This window comes from Cnephaeus nilssonii, assembly GCF_951640355.1.
Source record: "Cnephaeus nilssonii genome assembly, chromosome: 9".
Lineage (NCBI taxonomy): Eukaryota > Metazoa > Chordata > Mammalia > Chiroptera > Vespertilionidae > Cnephaeus > Cnephaeus nilssonii.
The window spans coordinates 34,019,829-34,040,753 of record NC_137080.1 but is presented as its reverse complement, the minus strand read 5'-3'; the positions used below and the strand labels follow the sequence as shown (position 1 = coordinate 34,040,753).

Below are 20,925 nucleotides of genomic sequence, written 5' to 3'. Positions count from 1 at the left end.
GCAGATTTTATAATTCTCACTAGTGGCCTGGTGCACGGATTTGTGCACATTGAAAGGGAAATAATTAGAAGAAATATTTTAATATTGCTATTTGCCCTTTCTCCCTCAGTGCCTGGGAGCAATGTGGTGGCCCCATCCCCTGCTGCCACCGCTGGTCACTGTCTGCAGGGCGACTGGCAGGGCGATCAGGCCTCCACCTGGCTCCCTCAGCGCCTGGGAGCTGGGCAGTGGCCCCGCCCCCCGCTGCTGGTAGCCATCTGTGGGGCAATTGGCAGGGGCGATCGGGCCCCCGCTCGCACCTGCCTCGGCCTGGCACTGCCTGCTCACCTGCTCCACCATCCCTCCATGGTCCTGCTCACGTCGGGGCCCATCAGGGCTGGCAGTGCCTCCACTGCCGCCCACTGCCAGCACTGCATCGCCGATGCCTGCCATGTTCCGCTCCGTCCCCTGGTCAGCACATGTCATAGCGAGCGGTCAAACTCCCAGTCTCCCAGTTGAACCACCACCGAGGGGACAATTTGCATATTAGGCTTTTATTATATAGGATGAGTCTTGTCCTGGACAGGTACCATCCTGCTATATATTGAAGAACCCATGTTCACAAATATTTTTTAAGTAATAGAAGTAGGAAAAATTTTCTCTATTATATTTCACTACTTTGCAAAAAAACATAATTTGGTATTGTGAAAATTATTTTTATAAATATTTGTATAGTGACTTATAATTTACTAGAGGCCCAGTGCATGAATTCATGCATGGGTGGGGTCTGGCCAGCCACCCCGCTGATCAGGCCAGGCCGGTGCGGGGTGAGGGGATGTGGGGGGGCCAATTGGGGCCGGGCCAGTGGGGGCAGGGGGCCACAGGCAGTTGGCCTCCTGGCCTGCCCCTGATTGGGGTGGGGTGGGAGGGTCAGCGGCGGGGCTGGCTGGGAGGAGGGGCCGTGAGAGGTCCCCCGTGTCATAGCAACCAGTCGTTCCAGTCGCTTGGCTTTTATATATATAGATAAGGAATACACTCTAAAAATATTCCTCAAATTAGCCATTTGTTGCTCCATTACACCAATCATTATCCTTACAAGCCATTCCACCATCAAGGTGCTTAATAATTAACAATAATGATAAAGTTCAAATATTAAAGAGGCTATTATAATAGGTTAAATGTGTTATTGTCATAGGCTATATTTTTCAAAATACTTGACAGTTAAAATTGGTCAGATGCAATTGAGCAATTGATCATAGATTCTCCATCTCAGCCATAGATCTTGGAAGTGGAGGCTTCCTCTAGGCAAGCTTTGACAAAAGACACTTACAAAAGTGGTTTCTTAATTTCTCTTTGATTTCTTCAATACTGTTTAAAATATCAGCTAGGTTGCCTGTTCTCAATCAAGTTAAAATACAATTTAAAAAAAAATCCGGTAGATGGTTTCTGGAATTTATTATGTAAACAAAGGAAAAGAAAGAATATGGGTATATTCTTATAGTAAACTAGAGGCCCGGTGCACAAAATTCATGCACTGGGGAAGGGATCCCTCAGCCCAGCCTGTGCCCTCTCACAGTCCGGATGCCTCGCTCCTTACTGCCTGCCTGCTTGCTCCTTACCGCTTGGCTCGCTGCTCCTTAGCACTTCCACAGAGGTGGGAGAGGCTCCCGCCACCACCACTGTGCTCGCCAGCCGTGAGCCTGGCTTCTGGCTGAGCAGCACTCCCCCTGTGGGAGCGCACTGACCACCAGGGGGCAGCTCCTGTGTTGAGTGTCTGCCCCCTGGGGGTCAGTGCGCATCATAGTGACTGGTCATTCTGGTGGTCCTGCCATAACGGTTGCTTAGGCTTTTATTATATAGATAACGTCCTTAAATCTAAATACATGCAATAGGTCATATGATGAGATTCATTATTCTATAAACTCAGTAGGGATGTAATTAAATGCTAAGAAATGGAAAGCACTTTACAGTTTTATAACACTGAACTGTTTTTACTATCATAATAAGTGAGGCATATGGTTATTTAGTTTATTAACTAAATGTGTGCCATAGTTTATTAACTCATAAAATACATCTACTTCCCTTCAATACAAGACATCAATCGGCAACAAATGAAGTGCCATTAATTTCTATGAAAAACTTTTGAAGAAATTGTTTCAAGTATCCCACTGAGGCCCTTAGGGGTTTCAGGTACTCTGGGAGGTACACATGTAGTTTTATTTTTTGATCTTTGTTTTTAAAATATCTTTATTGTTGAAAGTATTCCATATGTCTCCCTTTTCCCCCATTAACCTCTTCCAGCCCAACCCACCCCCTATGGTACACAGGTAGTTTTAGAACCATGTATTTAAGGATAATATTACTCTTAATCCTTCAGATGAGTAGCTTGCCACACAACCATCCCTTATACTAGATACATGGCTGCATATACAACAGTTCTGATTTCCAATGTTTTGTCCTATATATCCAGTGTTTGGTTTAGTAATTGTGGCCATTATAGCTACATTTTAAAACATGATCTAACATATTATAAGGATAACTGACAACTGAACAGCCTTGAATCAGCACTGGTGCTACAATAATCTCTTCTAGATCTGCCCCCAGACGCTTCCACAGGCATGGCATTTCTTTGTCTTCAGTCTTCACTTCCTTTCATTGCTTCCACCTTCCTCCCATCACCTGCTAGGGAATTCAAACCTTTTGGGGACTTCTTACCTGTTTGAGTGTTTATGTTCACCAGACCCATAATTATAGCTTATGTCTATAGTATCAATGATAATTTCGAAGCCATTTACAAATAAAATATTTTGATACTCAAAATAACTGAGGAAACTGAGGCATAAGGAGGCACATGCGTCACCTGAAGTTGTGTCAAGAGGATCTGCCTCATGACTGAATCTGAGCCTCACTTTACCCCATTACTGCCTCATCATTTCTTGGTCTTTGGGTTAGACTTACATTGGAAATTCTTTCCCACCAGTTGTGTGATTTTTAAATATGTTGGTTAAACTATTTGAATTTTAGCTTTTTGGTTGGTAAATGGGGGGTAACAATCCCTGCTTCATAGGGTATTTTGAAGATTAAATGAAATAATGTTCGCAAAGTAAGAAAGGACACCCCAGCAAACCTACAATAAGATAAGCATTCAAAAATGTTAGTTCTTCCAATCCCTTCTCATGGAAATATTTTACCTGAAGGTAGTTTCTTTAGGTCCACAGAGGATTTCTAAAGCTACTCTGTAATTAAGCGGTGGGCCAGGAGGGCAGAGTATACTTAATGTATCAGCAGGGTGACAAAATTTAATTTAACCAAGGATTTATCAATCATCTACTACATCCCGGCACAGTGCTCAGTGCTACAGATGCACTAATGAAGCAGCAGCGGCCAAGGAATTTTGGCAGCGACAAGAACAAGACTTGATGATTTCCTAGAAAATGAAGAGATTCCAAGAAGGCTAGCCTGCCAAGTTTAACAGAGCTCTTGGTAAATTCTCCAAAATAATTTAAAATAGAATAAAATGATTTTAAAATTTATAAATTTTGTAGTTTACTCTTTGATGGCAAGTGAATATATTTTATTATTCACCACCTCTCAGGACCACAGGGCTCCTGTTTGTAGGATGGTGATAACAGTATTTTATAGCATTATGAGAAAACTGAGATGGAATATTACTGTGTCTACAGTAGTAACTAGGTAATGATTTTTTGAGTGTTTTATGTGTATTACATATTCTAAGCCTTTTAAAATTTGTTAGCTCATTTGAACTTTACAACAACTCAAGGAGATGGGTAGAATTACTACTCCTATTTTAGAGATGTAGACATTAAGGCACAGGAAGTTTTTTTTTCAAACAACCTTGACCAGAGCACCCAGCTAGTAATTGGCTGAGCGGGAACTCAAACTTAGGCAGTGTGGCTTCAGGCCCTGTGTTCTTCACCCCTGCCCTCTGTTGCCTCACTTCATCATCACAGCTCATTACATGCCCATTTCTGCTGCTCTGGCAGAGCAGCATCGAACAGACTGTCAAACTACAGCGGGAAGGCTGGGGAGGGTTGGGGTCGGCGGCTGGGGGAGGTAAGAGATCAACCGAAGGACTTGTATGCATGCATATAAGCATAACCAATGGACGCAAGATACTGGGGGGTAGGGGAGGCCGGGGGAAGGTCAATGGGGAAAAAAAAGGAGACATATGTACTACTCTTTGTAATACTTTAAGCAATAAAAAAATAAATAAAAAGAATGTGGCAGATCCTGCCTTTCCAGAAATAAACAGGTGCCCTGAGGACACAGGACACATGCATAAGGAGAAAAAAAGCAGTATGTGGATCAAGTTGTCAAATGCCAGAGAAAGGGTGTAACTACACATGCTATAAAAGTTTGGATAAAAGCAAATATTGGGGATGGAGAAAGCAGCAAGAATTTGCAGTGGAGGTGGAACTTGACTTAGGTCTTGGAGGGAAACCAGAACTAAAACCAGCCACGAGGAACTGGGAGTTATTTCAGATGGTCAGAGCGTGGGGAGAGCAAGGACACAGACTCTGTGTTCAGTGTCCGCGGGAGGAAGGTTTCCACATGGGAACACTGAGGCTAGAGGGCAGGAGGCAGTGTAAGTCACGTTGTAGGATGATTTAAAAGCCCAAGAGAATGAAGAGGACTTCCTGCTGCAGGGCTGCCCGGGGTTTCTGCGGGGCCTTGTGCACACGCACACATATGCCAGGATGCCAAGTAGTGCTTTCAAAAGGCTGATGGGACGGGGGTGTATGACACACAGGCGCACACAGAAGTCTTCAGTGCACATACCTACATTCAGACACTTCCCGGTTGTTCCAGCGATGATTATCTGGTTGGTGGATATTCCATGGCCTCTCCTTCCCTATGGCCTGTCTTTTGGGCTTGCTCCCTGCTTGTCAGCACCTGAGGGTAGAGGCAGAGACAAAGTGAGTTTCCAATTACTCTCCCCCACCCCTGCCTTCTTAGTAGCACTGGTTAAAAATATGGCTTTGGGAAGGAGAGATATATTGTGAATGATCAGAACATTTCCTTTTTTAAATGGTACTTCCAGTCTCTTTAGTAAACAATTTGCTGATGAGAGCAGAGCTCACATTTGAGCCTAACCCTGGATTATGTAATTGTTCATTCCCTTTCATCAGAGACATACTCATATGTACTTTCAGATAATGTTCTTATAGCAGGACCTTGGTTCTGCTGAGCTTTTTAGGCGAGAGTGGTTAAATGTACTCTCCTTAAAATTGCTAATATTGCGTGCCTCCAGACAGACCTTTTTATAGGATGTTATTATCCATATCAATCATTCTTACCTTTGCTACTACTTGAATATATTAAACAATTGCTGCTGCTTCCTAAATTGAATAGATTATCAGAAGACCTGAGTAATTCTCTAGCTGCAAAGTACATATTTGGCTCTAAAATTAAAGTGTTGCGTAGATGGATAGAAAAAGATGGGGAAAATGAAACAGATTGCAATGAAACAAATTTGCAATGCCAAACTGTTTTTAAAAAGTAGGATTTCATTATTTCAGGCGGTTATTAAGAATGTATATGACATTGAGTAGATTGTAGGAGCCCAATCCTAATTATTGTTATCACTAGTATATATTTGAAAATAGTAGACATAAAAATTATTCTAGTCCAAAATGGCCAGAATACTTATCTTGAATACCCATATTTTACTTGGGTCTCTTGTGTGCAAATATATTTAGGGTGCAAAGCAAACACACAAGCACACACATACCACACACACACACACACACACACACACACACAACCTCTTAAGAAGAGGAAAGACCTTAAAAATTTATACACTTGGTTAATAACTAGCTATCAAATCTATTGTTCTCCTCTCCGGTTCATACTGCATTACATTATTTCCAGTTCTTCCACATGAATCCTTGTCAGCTCTTCTCCTCACAATCCCAACATTGCCCAAATACTTCTAGGGAAATCAGAGAATGAGTAGACATAAGTGCCTCCATTTAATTCAGGACATGGTACACGTCAGTAGTGCCCACCTGTAAACTGGCTCCATTGTTCCTGAGAATGTCTGGGCATGTTCATAGGCCTGTTGACCTCAACATAAAATAAAGCAAAGCCTCAACTATTCTGCTTCTGAGTTTTTTGATAAACTAGAATTATTTCTAAAGTTCTCAAATAAACAGAAATCATTATAATTATGTATAATTAAAACGCTAAACTCAAGAGGGCACTCAACATTTATTACACTGTAGAATTCATCCCCTAAGGGTAGTACCTTCAATTAGTTCAGTTTTACAACACAAGAACAATGTGACAATCATTAATTGCAGGTGTTTAGTACAAGGAGCAAAACAAGCTAACTTGCCTTTAAATCACCCTCTTCCACCCAGAAAGGCACTGCTCACTTTTAGACTCTTAACATTTGTACTAATTCCAGACCACAGAAAAACAATAGATAATAGGAAAACATATATGTATATATATTTTTAAATTTGCAAACATTGATTAAGCACCTGCCATGTGTCAGGGTTTATGTTAAATGAATAACATTCCAGAATAAGAACTAGCTAATGGTTATTTTTTAAACATATACAAACATATATACAAATTTGACTATATCAATATACTTGTATATTCTTACAAACATAAAGTTTGGAGTATATATCTATATTTATAAAATGAAGCTATTCAGTTGTATTCCTCATTATTCTTTAAAACATTTTTTCTTTTTTTTATTGATTAAGGTATTACATATGTGTCCTTAACCCCCCATTACTTCCCCCCCGACCCTCCCATTCATTCCCTCACCCCCCTGGTGTCTGTGTCCATTGGTTAGGCTTATATGCATGCATACAAGTCCTTTGGTTGATCTCTCCCCCTTACCCCTACCATCCCCTACCTTTCCTCTGAGGTTTGACGGTCTGATCAATGCTTCTCTGTCTCTGGATCTGTTATTGTTCATCAGTTTATGTTGTTCATTATATTCCACAAATGAGTGAGATCATGTGATATTTATCTCTGGCTTATTTCGCCTAGCATAATGCTCTCCAGTTCCATCCATGCTGTTGCAAATGGTAAGAACTCCTTCTTTTTTACCACAGCATAGTATTCCATTGTGTAGATGTACCACAGTTTTGTAATCCACTCATCTGCTGATGGGCACTTAGGCTGTTTCCAAATCTTAGCTATGGTCAATTATGCTGCTATGAACATAGGGGTACATATATCCTTTCTGTTTGGTGTTTCTAGTTTCTTGGGATATATTCCTAGAAGTGGGATCACTGGGTCAAATGGGAGTTCCATTTTTAGTTTTTTGAGGAAACTCCATACTGTTCTCCACAGTGGCTGCACCAGTCTGCATTCCCACCAGCAGTGCACGAGGGTTCCTTTTCTCCGCATCCTCGCCAGCACTTGTCATTTGCTGATTTGTTGATGATAGCCATTCTGACAGGTGTGAGATGGTATTAAAGTTGTAGTAAATTATTTTAACTTAAAAAATTAAATCACAAAATTTAGATTTTTCTTCCTCAGAGACTCCTTTATAAAAATGTTTTTTAAATAAACAAAATATGTCCATTTTCTTTGGCAGTAATAAATACTTTGTAATCGTTAGGATGATTCTAAGATGTTTATAGAACTAAGATGTAAGTCAAGTTGGACATGGTTTAGCAAATAGTAACTGAAGTTTTGTATCTAGGAGACTGTAGTAAAGCAGATTCTTTGCACTGATTCAATATCAAATTGACAACCCTGACCTTTTACTAAGTATGACTTCAGTGAGATACCTTTTGTCTCTCATTTATAGAGAAAAGAATGCATTAGAAAGGCAATACAAGGGATTTCAGAATGATAAATCTTAAGTTAACAATTCTACTTTTAATGATTAGTTGCCTGAGTCTTGTATTTAATTATAATGGTTATTTTAAATGCTTATATTTAATTTAAACATAATTAGCTAAACCTTGATGTTACTGCCTTATCTATTTTGAAATTAATTATAAAATAGCTCAAAAAGTGCCGTGACATTTTTATATTAAAATGAATTAGAATCAGTTTGCATCTTTTGTTGGTTTCAGTTGTGAACGCATATTGAGCCATTTACATTGGGCACGACTGTGGGTCTCTGGCATGGCCATCCTATAGTAGAATAAAATATATGTAATTGATATTTCCTCTATACATATGAGAGATCCTTTAACCTACCAGGCAATAATAGTCTATAATCAAAGCTATGAGTGGTTAAGCCAGTGGTCGGCAAACCGCGGCTCTCGAGCCACATGTGGCTCTTTGGCTCCTTGAGTGTGGCTCTTCCACAAAACACCACATGTGGGCGCACACGTACAGTGCAATTGAAACTTCGTGGCCCATGTGCAGAAGTCGGTTTTCGGCCTGGGCGAATCTATTTTGAAGAAGTGGCGTTAGAACACTCAAGGGGCCAAAGAGCCACATGTGGCTTGCGAGCCGCGGTTTGCTGACCACTGGGTTAAGCTATAAAGGAATCGAAATTTTATAAGTAAATTTTGCCCTTAATACATTCAGGAGGCACCACTGTTTTTAGCAGGTGATTCATGTGTGTGTAGCAAGCCTCTGAACCTCACTTTCTTTGAATCAGTTTAATGATGTAATCAGAAAGTGTTTCCAGGAAATGTTCTGAGTTTAACTTCTGTTTAGACAAACAGCATGGATTATATATACAGGAACCAAGAGAGAAGGGCTAGTGATGTAGAATTGTTTTTCCTGGCCTACAGAACATGAGAATATTGAAAAACACTCACCATAGACATTCAGCGTTGGGTTCCTGGTGCTGTGAGAAGTGACATCTATGAATGTCCTCAACCCTTGATATGCAAAACTGCTATACTGTGCACATTTGTTTATTAGTGATATTGCTACTGTTTATTAGGTACTGAGTATGTATTAGACACTGAACCAAATGCTGACTGAGGTGATATTATTAGGCTCATTTTATAGATGAACAAAATGAGGCTTGGGCATGCTGAGGTACTTGCCCAGGGTCACATTATTAGTAAGTGATGGAGGCAGAATGTGAAGCCTCACTTCACAGATCTGCACCCCACTCTCCCCAGTTCTCCATCTCAGAGGTCGAAGCATTCTAAGTGCTTACAAACACCACCAATGCCACAAAAAATATGTCTCCCTTGCAAAATAGTGTGAGTTAATTAAGAGGTGGCTTACCTATCAATACCAAAAATCTGTTGTCCCCAATACTAATACCCTCTCATGCCAATATGTGCAGAATTTTCAAATATTTTATTAAAACCTGGGCCTTTTACTCTACAATGAGCCCTTATAGTTGGGGGGAATCTGTTGCCCCCATTCTCTGACATGAGCTCAAACCTTCTGTACCCTAGCCCGCCCTGTAGGAATTTGAATTCTGAGCAGGCTGTCAAGTCAGACTCAGCCCGCACATCCAGTGAAGTTGTGTAGAATATTTCTCTTGCATTCACACTAGTGCTGCTCTGTGGCCTACCGGGATGCCTGCGAGTTACCCGGTATCTCAATTACCTCCACTGCCATCTGTTTCTGTTTCTCTCCGTCCTGCTCTCCGTCCTGCTCCCCGGTTCACTAAACAATGAATGATAGATACTCACACCCAAGAGCTAGACTTAGGCACATTCTCTGCCAAGAGTGTAGGTAACAAAAAGATATCCCTCCCATTTAGATAGTAGATTGCGATCAAAGCCACAATGATCTATTGATTTTGATTTTAATGTTTCAAGTTACCAGTCATTACCTTAACTCTGGACATCCTCACAAGGTCCGAAGGACTGGGACCATCAGAGGAATCACCATGGAGAGGAACCAGAGTGGGGAGACAGACAGTCTCATCTGCTTTGTGCGTCTTGCGAAGGCCTTTAAATACCATCTCTTTTCTGCTCTTTTCTGGCTACCGTTTCCCCTAGGCTAAAAGATTTTAAAATGGCCAGGGGAAAGAAAAAACAACCTGAGAAACTAGTTTGAGATTTTAATTCTTTATTTCATCTGCCAGCCACTGAAATGCAGTTAACTGCAGCAAGTGTTCCTCATAGATAAGGGAATTGTTGCTTCACATATAATTACATTGCCTCTACCGGTAGACATAGCCAACCATATCATCTTCATACTATTAGAAGTGCTAGGAAGTCTGAAAAGAATCCATTTTAAGGAGGGTCAGAGCTACTTTTATTTTACTTCAAACCAGGGTTATCATGGAATAAAACTGATAACTCTTTCGGGGGAACAATTTTTGGAATATAAAAAAGTGTATTGAAGGGTAAATGAAACTGACTATTGTGACTGGCAGTAAGTTCAGGCATTTTGTGTTCTTTTGTGTTTGCTTTGGAATGTTAAACAGGTCGGGTTCTTTTTAAAAGAAAACATTTTATTCAGAACATTCTCCCATGAAAGCCATCTTTGACAAACTGTCATTTTTTGATATATTACTACATGTCTGCCCTCATTTTATATTCAAAAAGGCAAGCAATGTTTTAACAACTTTTGACAAGCATGGGGAATTAAACTTCCACAGAACTGACTCCTAATATAATGTTATAGCCTTATATTTTCCATTTTGTACTTCCTTATGGCAGGCCACAACATTTTTAATTATATCAATTTCTGGTTAAAAAAGTGCAGAGAAATTGAAGACATGCCAGTAGAATAGGAAAACTTCAATTCATTGATAATGTTTTAAGCATATAATTCTGAAATTTGTTAAGATAGCTATAGATATATCATTTGGTGAACTATAAATAAGTAACAGGAGATAAAGTAAAAACTTTCCCTAGAAAACTGAGAAATCTCAAGAAATGCAGCTACTTCTTATTTATACTCACATGTTACCTACTAGAGTCCCAGTGGTCGGCAAACTCATTAGTCAACAGAGCCAAATATCAACAGTACAACGATTGAAATTTCATTTGAGAGCCAAATTTTTTAAACTGAAACTTCTTCTAACGCCACTTCTTCAAAATAGACTCGCCCAGGCCGCGGTATTTTGTGGAAGAGCCACACTCAAGGGGCCAAAGAGCCGCATGTGGCTCGCGAGCCGCAGTTTGCTGACCACGGTACTAGACCATATCATCCTGCCTCCTGGGAATCTCACTGGGATAACCACAGGCACTTCAAGTCAACAAACTGCCCCTCATCCTGCGTTTCTGACTCTGACCCTGAGTGACTAGGGTCCTGATTATTTTCCAGCCTCCTGTCTCCACTCTACCCTGCCTCTGCTCATTCATTCACTATTCATTCATTCATTCATTCATTCATTCATTCATAGCTTCTTCCAGTTCCTGGAACTGCTCCTCTGCCTGGATCACTATCCCAATCAACCTGGTTAATTTCTCCTCTTTTTCTTGGTCTCAGCTTGGATGTCACTTTCCTCAGGAGGTTTTGTCTGACAATTCTTGTCTAGGTGTCCTTTCTCTAGATTATGTAGAACCCTGTTCTCTCCAACCCAAGACCCTTTCATACAGTGACATCATTGTCTCTTCACCTGCTTGTATCCTCGATGGACTGTAAGCTCCATGAAGGCTAAAGCAGGTCTATCTTGTTTGCTGTTAAATCTCTATTGCCTAGACTGGTGCTTGACATATTCTGGCTGTTCTCAAACACTTTATTAAAAAAATTAATAAATCATTTGAACGAGAAGTTAATATATGACTATTTTATTTCCTTTTGGTAATACAAACTGTTTAATATAAGCACTTTAAAAAATATTAACTTATTGGGTTTGGCATCTGTTAATGTTAATGTTCCCATTTGATTATTTCATTTAGCTGGAACAAGTTTCACATTTTGGTTCAAGAGCTTTCTCATACTACCTGTCGATAAATATGTGCAATAGGTCCGACTAGAGTGGCTCACTAGTTGAGCGTCAACCTATGAAGCAGGAGGTCATGGTTCAATTCCTGGTCAGGGCATATGCCTGGTTGCGAGCTCGATCCCCAGTGTGGACATGCAGGAGGCAGCTGATCAGTGATTCTCTCTCATCATTGATGTTTCTATCTCTCTCTCCCTTTCCCTTCCTCTCTGAAATGAATAAAAATGTATTTTAAAAGAATGTACAGTAGGAGCCAGTGTAGGATGTTGAGCTTTGGAATGCCATGTTTGTATTTGAGTTCATAATGGAGATGTGTCATGGTAATGATAAGAGTTCATTGAAAGGGGGCAAGAAGAATTGATGGAGAAAAATATATAACATCTGTTAGATAACATAACAGCTTACGGTCTTGCTTTATATTGCTATGTCATTATAATCTGATAACTATTAGAGGGACACTGTGACTGGAAAAGGAGAAAATTTAAAACCAGTCCCCATTCAGTGAGTCAGGGAAATGGAGCTGGTGAGGAGGGCGTCTTATAAATATTGTTATTAGATAATCAAGAGCTGTAATAATCAATATACTCTTGGAAGTACCTTAAACCTAATAAAGCAGCTGTGGCTAACTCAATTAGGATTATGACAAATTCAGGCAATTGGTTCAGGGTTCTTTGCATCCAAAATTCAAATAAGCAATCAAAGTGAAATTGCATTAGCTGACCTCCTCAGACCACCTCTGAAATATAGGAGGCATTTATTAGGCATACCCCAAATAACAGCATGACATAACTGTTTCTATATTTCACACTCGCCTTTGGCTTAGGGGAAGGGTGGATGGATTTGGGGAGGGGAGGGTGGGTGTGAGGGTAAAGGCACAGAGGGGAGAGACAGAGCTCCTTGCAAAGAGATAAGTGTAACTCTTATTTAAAAAAAATTGCCACAGCAGTACTTTTCTTAAGTCAAGATTAAAAATACGATGAGCTTATGGAATGTTATCTTCCACAGCAAAAGTAATATAAAACCAATTTTTATTCCCACATAAATTACTTAACACAGCTGCCACTGACTGGTTTTACATATTAATGCTGGCGTCGATGGACCGTCATCTAGAAAAGACATTCTCTGTATTTTTCAGGCTTCAGCCTTTAGTCTTTCTTTGTTTCTTTAATAAACTCTTACTTCTTATTTTGAATTGTATTGAAATGTTTCACCGGGAGCATCGATGGAGTTGTTTTCTCTGGCTCTCTTCCGCGCTTCCTGGGGCCATCGTGTGGATGGTGGCAGAAAACAATCCCAAAGACCACAATAATGATGAAAACATTAAAGCACAGTATACATAGTCCCCACTGAAGAAATATATTTGCTTTAACTGAACTGTATTTTCATCTCAAGAACTGTTCACCCCACCCCCACCTCTTTCCAAAATGCTTCTTGGTAGCAATTCTCATTTTGAAAGGGTGCTTCAAATTTCTTCCGGGGGAATTGAAGTTCTCCACATTCTTTTGGTAATATGCTTTTTATCAGATCAGTAGGAACAATGTGAAAACACCAGTCACAGTAATTTCAAATGTCTATCACCTACAAATTACACATAAATGATCTGTGGTTGCAATGTGGCCCTTGAATGCGGGACTTTTTTTTTCCAAGAAAGACTCACAAATGCTATTGAAAATGTAAAAGGGTACCCTGCAAGCAAAAGCCACTTGTAGCATTTGCGGAAACCTACAGTTTTTATTTTTATCTTTAGCATAACGGAGAGAGCATTTCTGAAAGAACTAGTCGTGCTTCTCATTCACATGGAGTATTACATATACATGCACGCCTACTCCCAGGTATAGACATCATTCAAATAAACTCCACAGGCTGCAGCTGGAAACAAAGTCAGATTAGCAACCAAGCTTTACCGAATACCTAACTCGGGGAACATGACAGCTCCTCTACCTTCTCACCCCTCTTCACAAAACAAAGAAAGGTGATTGTTGAACATGTATAGGGTGTTTTTTTTAAAGCACAGAGAAAGGCTCTAGGTTATAAATCTATTTTTATGTCCTACATACCAATTCTTTTCTATGGTCTTAACTTACATGCTAGTCACTCCCAGAAACTGGAATGCTCCAAGATGATTCTATTGTGCAGCCAGAGCTGAGAATCCTGCTCTAAAGCCTTCTTCTTCTCTGCGATTCAGTGGCAAAGTCCCTTCCCATTTGTCGCTTCTGTCATCTGTGCACATCTGCATTTCCCTCACAACCAAGGCGCCTTTCACCAGGACTTGAAAGTTATATTTTCCTATCCCATCCTCCCCCCCACCCCGTGCCTTTTCTGGCCTCAGAACTGTAATGCAATTCTACTGTAGTTTGCATGTGAAGTATTAAACATTTTAACATCCAGATTCAAGGAAGCAAGGATGTATGGAAATAATGCTTGCATTTATTATCTAAAAGAATAACACTTGAAATAGCTTTGGACACGGGGGTTGCAATTTTATAGGAAATGATAAGGTATGAAGGGCAATGGAACAACATATCCTCTACTCTTTTAAATTCCATGCATTTCAGACTTAAACCTATGGTAACATAATGACACGGTAGTATAATCGCCCAACTATTCCTAAGGGGTTGACATTTTAAAAGAGTGTATGTAATATTCAGGTGAGGCTCCAGTGGCTCGAACCTTCCCGTTGCTGTTTTGTAACGCTGCATGCTCTGTGGTAGTGTGGCTGAGGCAATATCCAACCCTCAAAAGACAATAAAGAACACTCTGGAATGTACCTTCTTTCTAAACAACGGTGGCACGTTATAGCACTCTTTGTCAGCACTTTACGGTTTCACAAGAATAAAAACAAACACTGAGGTCTTTACTCTGAAATCTACTTCCAGAATTTATCTTACTAACAAAGGACTTAGTCCTGTGAGAGGTGTTCTAGTTATAAAAGAAGAATGTCTCTCTCCAAGAGTTTGTTTGCTATTTATATGCAAAAGTAGGTTTACACTTGTGAGCATGCAAAACAGAGTTTATTCCAGTATGATTATTTATTAATTATTGTATTCTTTTTTTCCATACGAACAACTGTAAACCCACTTTTGCCCCACTCTGTATTTATTTAGCACTCTTAATTTATAACTGTGCATTAAAAGCCACAAACTGTAAAATCAGACTTTCCCATGATCCGTAGGATAAACCAAAAAGAAGGACATTTACTAAAATTAGAATACTTTCCTGTACTCTCATTTCAAAGAATAGAGAGGCAAAACTAGAGAATGTAAGGTAGAATTTTCTGACTCCTGTATATATAAAAATATAATATTGTGAGGTATTCTTTCCTCATGAATAATAGTGTGGCTGGTATAGAGTCTAGATTAGAAATAATTTTCCTTCTGAAATGTGTAGACACTTTTCTTCTATATAACATTGCTGCTGAGAAGCCTGCTATTATTTTGATATCCAATCTATGAAATCTGCAGTTTTATTTTAGAATTTCTTAGGATTTTTCTTTGTCCCCAGTGTTGTAAAATTTCTTAATGAATGTGGTCTATTTCCCCCCTGTTGGGTAATCATGGTCCACTCAGTTGGGAAACTCATGTTCTTTAATTTTGAGTATATCCCTTTAATGACTTTCCCCCCTCTATTTAAAAAAAAAATTCTTATACTGGGGAATTCTCAATTATCCAGAAGTAGCATCCTTATTCTAATTTTAAAAAATCCTCTCTCCTATATTCCATCTTTTTATCTTTTTGCTATATTTTCTGGGAGAATTCATCCACTTTATCTTCTAACACTTTTATTTTGTTTTCTATATCTGCTATGATAATATTACTAGTAATTTCTAGGCATATTTTTTCTTGTTATTTGAATATACCTCTTCTATAGCACACTCTTCTCATTCCACTGAGGCAAAATCTCATCTTATCTCTTCATATAGTTTCTGCTTTCCTACAAGAGTGTTTTAGTCTATATGTCAAATTAGATGCCTTCCTTAAACATGTGTTAATCCACTGCTGTCTACTTACATTTATGAGTAAAGAGCTTGTGGGCATGTCAATTGTGTCCTTTACTCTCGGATGATCTGGCTAGGCTAACTCCTTAAGGAATCCCTGATCTTTGTACCTTTTGGTTTTTCATTTCTGAACTGATCAAATACCCCAAAGTCTGGTCAAATATGCTTCCTGGTGAAATCTGAGGATTGTCTGAGTCCAGTGAGGAAGAAGGCTGTGAATCTCAACATTCCATATGTAAACAATAATTTAAATACATTATTTTCAGTGTGATACTCCCATTCTATCCCCAATTTTCCCAAGCCCACTAACTCTGTTTTGCCCAAATCATGGGAAAGAAATGCAATCTCATAGCTGAATGGATGAGTGAGAGGATCTGCAGGGTATGTAGTTGCTCTTGGTCTTCCTGCTATTAAGTTCATGTTTACCACCAAATTCCAGAGATATCCGATGAGGTCATTTCCTGAGGCTTTTGGAAATACTTTGGTGAAAACTGCATTGCTTCTGGTCTTGGTCCACTGCTGGTTTTAGGATTCAGCATTTTGGGGTTTGTTAAATCAGTTTCCAGCTTAAATGATTTGTTGGTATTGTCTCTTATGTATGCTTTTCCCCATAAGTATGTGTCTTTAAAAGAACCTTTTTCTGTTATATCATTAGGGGTTTGAAAGGTAGTTAATAAAACATAACTACCTTGCTTATCATGGTATCCCCATCAGAGTGAAGGAATCATCACCATGTATAATTCTTTTCACCTACCAACTGAGCAAATTCTCTACATTAGTCCTATGCAGATGTCCCCAAATATTATAAACTGTTAAATATTCTTTGTCATCTTAACATGAAACCATGCATGGAGCTTTGGTCTCTGAGAACGTCCCTATTGTGAAGATCTTGTTGGAGCTAATGCACCATCTAGAATAGAACTGAATACTAGCCTCCAACAATGACAAAGAAGTTCTCTGTGGCCGGTATTGCCATCTGTCCTGGTTTCCACTTAACATGTATATTAGTTGTTTGAACAGATTCTTGGATGGTGAAGGTCACTTGATGGCTGCCCTTTCAGGATGGGGTCATCATGAATAAACTCAAACTGCAGCTGTGGCCAAAGAGAAAAATGACTTCAACTGTTGACAAATGCTTCTGGTCCAGACTTAATGGTGGTCTAATCACATTAAATATAGAAACTATGGGACAAAGGAAAACATGGACTCACAAAAGAATCCCACTGCATATATCTTGACATCCTTTTCCTCTTAAAAGGAAGCTCTTCAAAATGTCTAATCCATGTACCTGTGTGTTTCCTCTGATACTCCCTCTCCCAATGTTATTTTCAATCATAAATTAATAATTATTATAAAATAAACATATACTCACAATCGATCATTATTGTCACTCAACCCTGCCTTTTTGGTTATTGACACACAATGCTATACATATGAAAATAGGCTCCTTGTTTTATTAGAGAAATACTTAAACAGGGAGCTTTCAGACTGCATTTATTTTGTTGAAATAAATGTATTCTGGGCAGAAAAAGATGAGATGAAAATAAAATTCATGAGAATCAGTCTTAAGGCAGGTAATTTCTAGGCTTTGGAAATAAAACAATGGATGCTGGCTCAGTGGAAGAGCCTTTGTCTCAATTTTCATGGCAGCACTAGGTTAAATGAGGAGAATCCTCAGCATACAGTCCAGCACCATCAAACGCCCACCCACTCGTACCTTGTAGCATCAAAAACTGGGGCTTCACAGTTATTCTGAGAAGTGTGTGGAGAGGACTATTTTATGAGAACAAGCATGGCTGTGCCATTGTGGTCCTCCTGGCCCAATCCCACTCTACGCTCCAGTGACCATGTTTGAGGCATGTTTCCTTAATTTCTGTGAGTAAAATTTAACTCCATTTTCATTTGATTGATTATAAAAGCATATGTATCTTGACAACACAGACACTTAAATTTCAGGTTCTTCAAAAGGTTGTAACCTGAACTCTGTTGGCAGATTCTTCCCCAAAGTTAAAAAAAGTGGCATATATAATTTTGAATATCTTATAGAAACAGTTATCTGTTCTTCATGAGAAAAAAAATTTTTTTTCTGGTACTAAATTCAAAATTGAATTTGTCATACAGTCCTTATATAAAAAATAACATGACATAAGTAATGTTAATAACATAAGTAATATAACACATTATCTTGGACAAGGGTTTTAAGATGTGGAGAAATGTTTTTCACAGATTATTTTTGTATCATCTTCTGTAAGTGGAGGGCACAACATATATTGATTTTTGAAGGCACTTTTGTTGAGATCTTATGTATGAACATAGATTTCTAAATAACTAAATGATGATAATTACAAATGCTACTAAGGTACTTATGTACCAGACACTGTTCTAAGCATATTACATACAGAAGCTCATTTAATCCTCTTCATTACTTAAGAGATAGAAACCTACAATTGTCCCATTTTACAGGTGAGGGAACTGTCTCAGAGAGAGGTTAATATCTTGCCCAACCTCACACTAAATGGCAAAAACACAAAGCTAGAACCCGTGTATCTAAGGCATAGTCCACTTTTTTGATATAATTATTTTTCACATAGAATTTTTTGAAGAAGTTGAATAATTATAAATTCAAAACTAAACTCCAAGACAAGAGCCTACTGTCTTATAATTCTAAAGTGTCAATTAGAAAAGCAACACACAGGATCAAGGGTGACATTTCATTTTTGAAAACTTAGGAGACTGCTTGTGGTCCTGGGGGGGGGGTGGTGCACAGATTATTCAGCTAGAGATCTCAGAGTTATATAATTTGAGGGTTATTGGTCCTGGGGTCATAGCTTTTACCCCAGAGTTATAAAGAGACATACACCATTCCAATATCAACAAAACATATGTTACCACAATCTCTCTTAAGGAAGTTTTAGCATAAGCTTCAAGGTCATAGACTATGGTTTTATTACTTTTCTCCATAGTTTCCATAGAAGGTCATTCTACTGTGAGTTGTTTTTTTCCTCTTTCTTTTTTTAAGTGTTGCTGGATAGCACCATGGCATCCGTTTTCTTTATTTTCCTTCTTTCTTTTTTAATATTTTATCATGCTAACATCGTAGGAGTCTTTATGGAACCAGGAATAAGTAGTTAATGCTCTGTTTGCCCATTCCTGGAACACATTAAATCAGCAAGCTCCAATTAATCACTGATGGTGGGTCACTGGAGACCAAAGCTACCTGCTTACTGATTTAATCAGCTTTGGTGGAGGAACAGACTGATAAAAGTAATGATGGATTAATATAGTAAAGGTGTGTGTGTGTGTGTGTGTGTGTGTGTGTGTGTGTGTGTGTGTGTGTGGTGGGAACTTAAAAGAAGAAGGAAACTATAATTCTCCTCAGAAAAGTTAGGCAAGTCCTCATAGATGACGTGATATCTGAATCATAGTTTGAACATATATAGCAAACCACAAGATGAAGCTGGTGAGCAAAGAAAGGTATTATTTGTAAAGGGGAAACCCCTTAGAACACAGAGCTTGGCTGTGTTGAAGGGTTGCCAGGGCTATAGTATTAGCATGTGTATGAGATAGTGTCCCATGGTGGTTAAGAAGGTAGATTCTAGCATCATTGTGCCAGATTTGAACCCTGGACTGTCATTGAACAAGTTTATTAACTTCTCAGTACCATTATTTCCTTATCTATATCATAGGGTAAATAATAGTATTTAAACTGCAGGATTATTAAGGATTAAATAATTGTAAGGACATTAGTATAGTGCTGGGCACATAATAAGCACTCAATAAATGTTAACTATCATAATTATTACCCCAAAGAGACAACTAATTCTTAAGTAATCAATATCACTATTAAAGGTGAAATTTCCTCCCCAAGGTCTTCACACTAACAGTAAGCAATATTAGATCATGCTTATAGAGCCCTTTGGACCAGTCCTGTCCTCTGTAAATCATCAAGCTGTCCTGGGAAGACAGTTTCACAACTCAGACATTCTGAGTGGTGTCTGAATAGCTGTTTTGCAGCCCATCTAAGCATTCATATTTCCTGAATTATGAAGCCAGTTGATGAATGGGCACAAAAAAGTACGTACAAGAAACTCATATTGTCACTAGATACTTTATGCACATGCTTTAGAAGGACAAATGTGTTATTCAAGACATACAAGGTTTATCTTTTGTTATCTTTTTTTGGGGGGGAGATGAATTATATTGAGAAGAACAAGTTATCATTTGAGGCAAATAATTCAAAACCCACCTTCTAATTTTAATTAAATTTGACTTAGATGTCTTACCTGTATATTGCTTAAATTTGGGCATTTGATTGGAAGAGAGACCCAAAGAAGTTACTATTCTAAAAGCTGGCTCCTACTGTCTGAATAATATTAAATAATTATGGTTACTTCAAAAGACACCAGTGAAAGATACAAGGTAAGTTAGCAGGACACACAATCTTTACCCTGAGATTCCATTTGGGAGTTTAAGTCTTTATTTAGTCCAGACAACGACTAAGGAATGGCTGTTTGAATGGCATTAACAGGGTTAGACAAACCTATTTCCCCATAGCCAAAAGTCAGCGAGCAAAGTTCCACAGGCAGGTGATCTTTTCTAGTCTGCTAGATCAGACCACCTGAGAAAGGGGCAAAGAATTATTTTGATGAAAGAAAGTAGCAGCCAAAGTCAAAGAAATCCTGACCACTGAGAAAAATAGGATTGAATATGAGTAGGAGTCAAACTGAGGGGCTACAAACAGCCTAGACCCCATGACCATGTCACAAAGCAGGTAAATGTGCCAAGTTAGCAGTTGTGAGCCAACAGGGGTCCGGCCTGGAGAGTGCCCGCCTCAATCAAGGCATGCAAGTTAAAAAAATATTTAAAACACTGTATAGGCCAAGCAAAACACATTTGTGTCCAAGGCCAGTATTCTGTCTGTTTCATGAGCCTGTAGGTTGGTGGCCTGTGCTGAGAGGGGAGAAACCTCACTGTGGGGTAGAACTGGTTATATCATACCAAAGGGACGGACATTCCAGTTATATGTGCTCAGGCAGACGAAAGGTAAAACCTCATTGGTGAGATCCATGTTAAATTAGGGGAATTCTCCAGTTCGGCCAGTTTGTTCTTAGGATCTCCTGTGTTTTGCCTGTGAATT

General features: G+C 39.1%; 1 protein-coding gene across 1 annotated transcript in view; it reads right to left on the bottom strand.

The window, feature by feature from the left end:
• HS3ST5 (heparan sulfate-glucosamine 3-sulfotransferase 5) overlaps window positions 1-20,925 on the bottom strand; it is a 238,389-nt gene that overhangs the window by 96,546 nt on the left and 120,918 nt on the right. Inside the window, exon 3 of the mRNA XM_079780268.1 lies at window positions 4,780-4,893. The gene's annotated coding sequence lies outside the window, so the exon portion shown is untranslated. The remainder of the gene's footprint in view (window positions 1-4,779; window positions 4,894-20,925) is intronic.